This window comes from Fulmarus glacialis, unplaced genomic scaffold (assembly GCF_000690835.1).
Source record: "Fulmarus glacialis isolate BGI_N327 unplaced genomic scaffold, ASM69083v1 scaffold17493, whole genome shotgun sequence".
NCBI lineage: Eukaryota > Metazoa > Chordata > Aves > Procellariiformes > Procellariidae > Fulmarus > Fulmarus glacialis.
In genome coordinates this window covers 43,091-50,923 of record NW_009201207.1, presented here as the reverse complement: position 1 = coordinate 50,923, position 7,833 = coordinate 43,091, and positions in this window count along the sequence as shown.

The window sequence follows — 7,833 nt, the reverse complement described above, 5'->3', positions numbered from 1 at the left end:
GCCCTTCCACCTGGAGATCGACGTCCTGTCGTGTGTAGACACCTCGTGTCCAAGTGGCAGCCTGCTCTAGCTGGAGATGCTCTTGTTCCTGCAAGGGGATGGTACTGGGGGTTTTCCTTTCCCAGTCCTCACCAAGTAAAGCAAGCCATTTATCTGGCTAAAAGGCCTCACTCTAAAGAATCTTAAAAGAAATTATGGGTTTTTTACATGCCAGTTCAGGAGGGAACCCCCAGGTGACTCTTCCTCTTGTGAGGACAAGTCCCATCTGGGGAACTGTGGCAAGGAAGGAGGACAGTTAATGTGGCCCCTTCTGAAACAAACTGAAGGTGATTCTTCTGAGTTGAAATCCCCCACTTGCTTCCAGATTGATTCAAGCTAGGTTTTCCCAAGTAAAGTTGCTGTAATCAGGTGGTATTTTTTCAGGTTTTATTTCCTTTTTTTTTCTTTTTGCTTTTTGTTTGTTAAGAGATGATAAGTCGGCCCAAATAAGGGTATGAGAAAGCCTGGTGATTTTCAGGAGGATCCACAGACAGTCAGTGCATGACTTGTTGCCTTTATCTCTGAGATCAGGAGATTCCTTTGCAGTGATGGATTAATCCACTCTTGAGTGAATAATATAACCGAGAACAAGTAGGAGCCAGCGCTCCAAACAGATGATTTGTTTAATACGTGTATGCCTCTCCTCCCCGCCTCCCCCTCCGAAAAGCTTCTTTCTTCACCGTTTCATTCAGCCTGCCTGCTGAAATCTTACAGCAACCTGCCAATGCACCAGCCCCCCGGACCGCAGGAGGGATGCGGATGGGGCTGTACTGATGGCCTCAGGTCCCAGGTGGGCGAGAAGATAAATCGCAGCTCCGCCAAGCCGAGGGGAGGCTCAGGTTGGAGAGGGTTGCTCTGGCCGTGACGTCACCCCTCTGCTCTGGCCGTGATGTCACCTGTCCGCACGTACTCCATACCCTAGTTAGAAGTGTGATGCTGGCACCTGCCATCTCTGGATGCCCCAACACAAGGCAGCGTGCTCCATGTCCAGGAAAAAAGTTGTGTGTAGGGGCTTGAAAATTGGGGTTGGGGGAATGAACTTGTTGGGGGCAAGGAGATGGCAATGGGTGGCTTGGAAGTAGAAATATAATGTTTAGGAAGATGGCTCTTCAGTTGTGCCAGGCTGGCTCTGTGGCCTTTTGGGCTGGTTGGGGTTGTTCTGGAGCCACACACCGAAGATCATCTCCCAGTGACGCGTGTCTAGTCCTCGTTATCGCGCACACAGTCAGATACGAGGCTGGGAAGGGAGTTGCGCAACTTTAGCGATGGTATTCATGTAGCTAAATCTGTTGTCATCCCTATAGATATACTGGAATAACTCTTTGGCAGCTCGTAAGCTGTGTGTCTTGTCGCTTTAACATCTTGGAACACATCAAGGGTAGGTCCTGTTGATAGGCTCAAAGAGGCTGCAAGATGTGATGGTGATAGATGTCTGGGCGGGTCTTCCCTCTCCTCAGGACCCCCGAGTCTGATGCAGCCTTACTGGCAAAAGCTCCGATAGCTCAAGGTCAAGTTGGTGAAACTCATCAGCTCTGGCTTTCCTCGTTTCATGGGAGCTGGTATTCTTGCATTGATCTGATCTACTTGGGGTGTGGGATCGGAAGCGCTAGTGACAGCTTTCAGCTGTGTTTTGGAGAATTTCTGTGCTTGTGGGGCAAAGATAAGATCTTTAAAACAGCATTTCCCCCTTTGGAGAATGGGTTTTGCTGGTGTTGGCTGTATGTAATTTCTGGTAGCTGAAGAGTTTTGCTGTGTAATGTTCCAACTCCATGTAGATTAAATGTATTGCGGAGTCAAACTAAACAATAGCATGTGGTTTTCCTTTGTTCCTCCCCCCGCCCTTCCCCACAATAAGAGCTCACAAAAGTTCCCGAATCATGGCTATGTGTGCATACGCTCAAGCATAGGTTCAGATTTTCATAAAGCTCGCTGAGGGCTGTTACTTCTGAGGAACTATTTCACATTTGCAATAGCTTCAGGAAATCTCTTTGTTTCTCAAGAGCCTTTTCAAAAGGTGCATTTTGGTGTAGCACTCGGATACTTGTTGCCTAAATACTTTGCAGTGACAGTGCATCACAGCTTGATGGAGATTTGAGTCTCCTCTAATAAAATGCAAGCTAAGGAGGAAAACCCCGAGGGTTTTTGGAACAGAAGATGTTTTCTGTTCCTGCCACTAATCTTTGTTGCAGAATGAAATAGGAATGTATACTTTAAATCTTTGTCAGGGTGTAGAAGGAAGCTGGCAACGGATGTAATCAAAAATGTTATTATCAAAACTCTCTAAATATGTTGAAATTTCGGGCTTAATGATGTAATTTTAAATGCAGCTATTCAGACTGAGGCATTTTTTGGGTGCAGGTTGCACTTTCAAATTGCTGTGCGAGTCGGGATCAACCAGAGAGGAGTCCAGGACCAGAGAACAGACGGTGGATACTGAAGTTAGACAGTCCAAGTTGTGTGGCTTGAGTCTCTTCAGCTCTGTGAATCGTCGTAGGAAAAGATCTCAGATGAATTGGGTGGTAGCATTAAATCAAGGTGCGGTTTTCTAGATTACGGGCTTTTGAGCTGAGCACTTAAATGGTCTAGTTTTCAAGTTAGCGTTTTTCCTAGTTAGCGCATTTGCCATTGCTCGTATGTGACCGACATACATGGGAAGTCTGTATATTCAGAGTTTGTCTGAAACAACTCTTACTGGTTACAGTAAAACACAATGAAGCAACACCAGATCCTACGCGCGGTAGCAAAGACCCTGGTCTGCCTACCCGGTACGACAGGAGACCGAAAGTTTCCAGCCTTATTCTTGTGGGCTGGAATAAGGGAACTGCAAGTAACCTTCACCCTTCCGACCCTTCTTCCTCGAGTGGAGAGGCTGCAGGTTGAGGACGTAAAAGAAGCTGAAGTCCTTCTCTGAGCCAAAGGTGTGAAGCTGTTTATTTTCACTCTGGAAATGTATATATTGCAGGAGGCAGATGCTAGCCTGCTTAACCTAAGCATTTGCTACTTATCTGAGGTCTGGCAAGTGTACAAGTGTTGTCCCTTCTAATCCCCCAATATTAAAAAGTCCAGGCACCTTTCTCTGGCTAAGTCTGAGATTGCTTTAAAAAACACACAAAGAGCAGCCAACAAGAAGAGAAACATTCGCTTTCTTTGCCAAGTTTAAGGGAAGACTAATGCCGTGGTTCTGCTTAATCTTGTTTTTCTTGCTATCTGATGGATGCTAACGTGGGATGGAATCAATCCCGGCAGCCGGTTATCTTTGCAGGGCCCCTGCGTGTTGCTGAGCTCGGCATTAAAGTCTTGCGGGGGAGCTGACGTGCTATGAAGTCTCGAACCTTCTTCCTACGTTGTGAAGCCACAGCGGTGGTGTCCCTTCTTCCTCTGGGAAGGTGTCTCACAGAATCTCCGGTCTGCCGTTAGACGTCCGAACAGAAATCCTGTTCGGCAAAGTAGGATATGTCTGCGCGAGTGCAAACAGGGCGCAGTCAGGTTAACCTGGTGGAAAGTTCTCCCTGGTACCCGTGATGAAACGTAACTGCTTTCCTATCAGTGGCTCATGTTTGAACTGGTTCTGCTGGTAGTAGCCGCCGTTACCCTGATTTGCGGGAGGAGATTGAGGGCTCTGACTCATGAACGGCCGCTGTTTGACGTTGCTGCCCCTGACTGCCCATCCGCGCGGGGCTGGGGTCCCTGCCTCGAGCAGGAGCGAGCTGACGGCGCGGCGGCGACTCGGAGCTCAGCTGCAGCCGGTGAAGCAGCGGAGCTGGAGAAGCCGAACCCTCAGGCTACGGTTTCGTGATCGTTGCTGCCTCCTTCCCCTGGATCGACGCTCTCCTTCGGCTCTGCTGGCACGAGGAAGGAGGCGGGAAGCTACAGCCGGTGCTCGGTTGCGCAACACCGCTGAGCAAATCCAACCCAAAGCCCCCCTCTCCTTCCCCCGTGTTCTGCTACCCCTCTCCTCGCGTGGGAGCCAGGTCAGTTTGTTGTAGCAAACCTGGCCTGACCAACATGATTTTCTCCTTTTTTTTTTTTTTTCTTTCCTGCCTAGCTGTTGCATTGAGACAGCGTTTATCTGGGCCCGAGGCTAATTGGATTGTTTTGCTAGAGGAATATTGTCAGTTGTGTCAGGATTCCTTCCCTCTAGGTTAAGAAGCGCAGAAACGTGTTTTTGCCGGAGAGTTCGGACTTCAATTTTGAAACCAGGTCTGATTTGTTGAGTGTGGGGGAAGGGAGGGGAGGAGAGCAGTAAAACCGAATTACCCAGTTAGCTTACTGTAACGCTGAAGGATGAATTGTTTGAAGGCTTGTTTTAATCAGGGGGAAAAAAGGATGGACTCTTTCCTGCTTTCTCCCTCAGCTGTCACTGGTTAGCCGGTTTGCTTTTTAATAAGCATTGTTCTCCTGCCTGTCTGCCCTGGAGAGAGGGTTCAGCGGCAGCGTGTGTTGGCATTGCATGTGACAATGTATGGGCTACTGTAAAAGGAGGGGAAGCAGCAATTTCAAGTGGAGGACAGCACTTTTGTTTAGGAAACGGAGTCAAAGTGGATTGGTTGCTCTGTTTTGTGCATGATTTCAGGCATCCGCAGGCACGGTGAATTCTGAAGGGTGACTAACAACTGTGCTGTAACACACAGGCTTTGCTCTCCGGTTCCAGCGCGCCTCCCATATCCTGCAGCCATGAGTTCACAGGCTCCTAATTGCCGATGATGTAAGACAGCAGTAGATGGGGTTGCTATAAATTCTGGCTGCAGGTGTGGATTTAATAGTTGTGCTTCCCTTTAAGGGATCACGGATAGCATGGATCCCTGCAAGTTGCAACAGACCGAGTTGGACTCGGGGTAAGGCAGCTAAAAGAACCCATTTGCCTGCGTTTTTTAGAGCTGTTGCTTGCTGGAGGCTACCGATGGACGAGGTGTCGGTGTTCACCTGGAATTGCCTCAGAAATGAGCTTGCTGTCCTCTAACAGAGCTCGGCCATGGTTGTTCTTCTTTTCATGAACCTTCTCTCGCGTCAAAACCTTCCAGGTGTGAGAGCGCTGCTGGAAGCAGACCTTCAGGCAGTGTGCGTGGACACAAGCTCCTTTGTCTGAGAGTCTGACAGGTTTTTTCTGATGAGCCTGTGGTTCTAGTCCTTTTTTTAATCGTGCTTGATTCCGGTTATAGGAACTGTAGAAAAGTTATAAACACGGGTGATTGTCCTTGGTGTGCAAAATGCAAACTTTTTGGAGGGGAAAAGACACACCCCGAGGCAGTACTGAAGCTTGCTGTGGCGTGTGCACTTGTAGGTTGGATAATTAGGATGGCGAGTGCCCTAGCTCACTTGAGCAAATGGGCTTGTCTCACTTGGAGTTGGGTTTTGTATATTTTTCTTCACTTTTGCCCACATTCTTGCAGTTCAGGGTTTATTAACGATGCTGGGGTGGTGCTTCATTAGTTGATCTGAGACCTTATGCTTGTAGAGTGCAAAGTTCCCTTTCATGGTCGTCCATTCCTAGCCCCTCCTTTGGGCTAGCGCTCCAAGACTGTACGGTGAGCTGAAACTGCTCCCTCATCCAGGTGAAAACTAAACCTGATTTTTCTTTGGCTGAGTTTTCAGCTGGATCTGCCAGCAGATCTGACTCACTCGGTGGCCGCACGATCGTTGGTGCAGATAGGAGAATGCAAGCCAGGTCCTGAAGGAAGGTGTTACTGCCCTTCTCGGCAGCAGCCTGTCTTTAAATTGGCTTAAACTGGTTGCGAAATCTCATTCTTGGTAAAAATCACTCGGTTGAAAAAGTAAAACAGACGCCTCGCTCTGAGGATCAGGCCAGCCCTGCAGGAAGGGGCAGAGGCAGGGGTGTTTGCAGAAGGACCCTTTGAGACATGGTTGAAGGTGAGCAGAGCTGTCTTTGGCGAACGTAAGGCGGTGCGACAGAATCGGTACAGGTGTGGAGCTAGGTATGGGGAAGAAAATGGGAATGTGAGGCAAAGTGGTGCCTAGCCAGGAGAGCTTGGGGGGCCTTGAGGAGCAAAGGGTGAGAATTTTGTATGTATTTGGTTTACAGTTACTCTGATGGAACTGTTAGACTAATGATACCTTCAGATCCCTTGGAGTCTAAAAGCCCTTATTTAGGCATTTAAGCATAATTGCAGCCCAGCAGAACTGTATATTAGCCTAATGCTCTCTTCTTTTTTTTCTTCCCCCGAGGCTAGAAGAGTCAGAAGCCATACCCACTTCATTAGTGTGGCAGCAGGGGGACTGTCTCGGCTTTTTTTTTCTGAAGTTAATAATAAAATTAATGTAATTGTTATGCCTGTTTGTGGGTAAGGAAGTGTGGCTTCTGTGATGATTTATTTATTTTTTTTCCCCTGATGTCTGTCTTGCTGTGACCGGCGCTGATATGGCAGGATGGAAATCCCAGGTCTCCCCGATCAGAGCACGTACGTGTGTCGATAGCAGACTAGTGACTCTGGAGCGTTTTCAGCTGTGTGCTCCAGAGGCACAGTACACAAACCGTTAAATTTTTTTCCCTCGGCTCACAAATCCATTTCTTCAGTCAATGCCAAAGCATGCGTTCTTCTATCAAGACCATATGTACGCCAAGACTGAGGTTTTAAAGTCAAGGTGTTTTTGAAATATTGGAGTGCAAATTAAGTATCTGAGTAATCTTAACTGTCTTCTAAAAAAAATTTCTCTATCAGCCTCACATATAACTCAAAGGATTAATGGAAAGCTAAACTTTGATCAGAGTCCAACAGCTGATACCAACCATGAGACTTTCCAGGCCTGAAAGCAAAATAGAAAAATCCAATGAACAACTCGGCAAAAGATCTGCTTCTCCATCTTTGAGGCAGGCCAACTTTTTGGTCATGTTTTTAGGCTAATACTTCTACTTTTTTCCCCCCTCAGTTGCTCAATGTCGTCTTTACCACCTTTGTCCTGTGACGCTGGACCTTACCTGTAACAGAGTTTGAGTAAACTACTGATGTTATTGAGGGTGTTTTATAGCTTTGGAAAAAGATACGTGTGCCTTATTGAGGAAGACCATCAGGACTTAAGGTCCCCTATCCTTGCAGGAACTCAGTAACTGTCTCGTTTGCTCAGTACTGTTTGTTTTTCCTGCCATCTGCTGCCCTAAGCAAACATTCAGTCTTCATTTTGACAAATATAGTGTGGCATTACAAATCGCTGCACAATCGATAATATATTTCAGCCCCCCAAATTGCTCTCAGGATTCATCACTGATTCATGGGGGTGGTTTTAGATCGTGTGGAGCAAGCGTGAAGCTTCGTGCACGCTCGTGCAAGGCTGCTTATAAAAATGCATGTTACCTAAAAAGAGTAAAAATATCAGTTGAATCATTAAGTGGGAATACGCGTAGGAAACACGTGGGTGCTGGCTTAGCGCTGATTGATTTGGGTGCTAGGCATGGGTATGGGCAGAAATGCGGAGACGTTAATGAAATTCAAGGTGAGGACTGCAAAGGTTGCACAACCGTAATTTCTCTCCTTTAAGTTGTTACGATAAGGATCTAGAAAGTATACTTTCATTTGTTTAAAATGTAATAAACAAATATGCACGTAACATCAAAGGAGGCTTTTTCTTGTAATTTTTAAATGCCTTTCCATTTGGTTTGTTTCTGTAGATGCCTTTGAGTATGTTTCATTGCATTCTCTGACCCATTTGTATCTTTCACACTTGGTTTCTAGGGTCACTGTCAGCAAACTGTTTTTTGCGGGGTTTTCCCTTTCAGGTTTTTTAGGATAGAGAAAATACCAGGCTTGCAGGACTGGTAGGCAGAGTTCAGTTTGTTTTCTA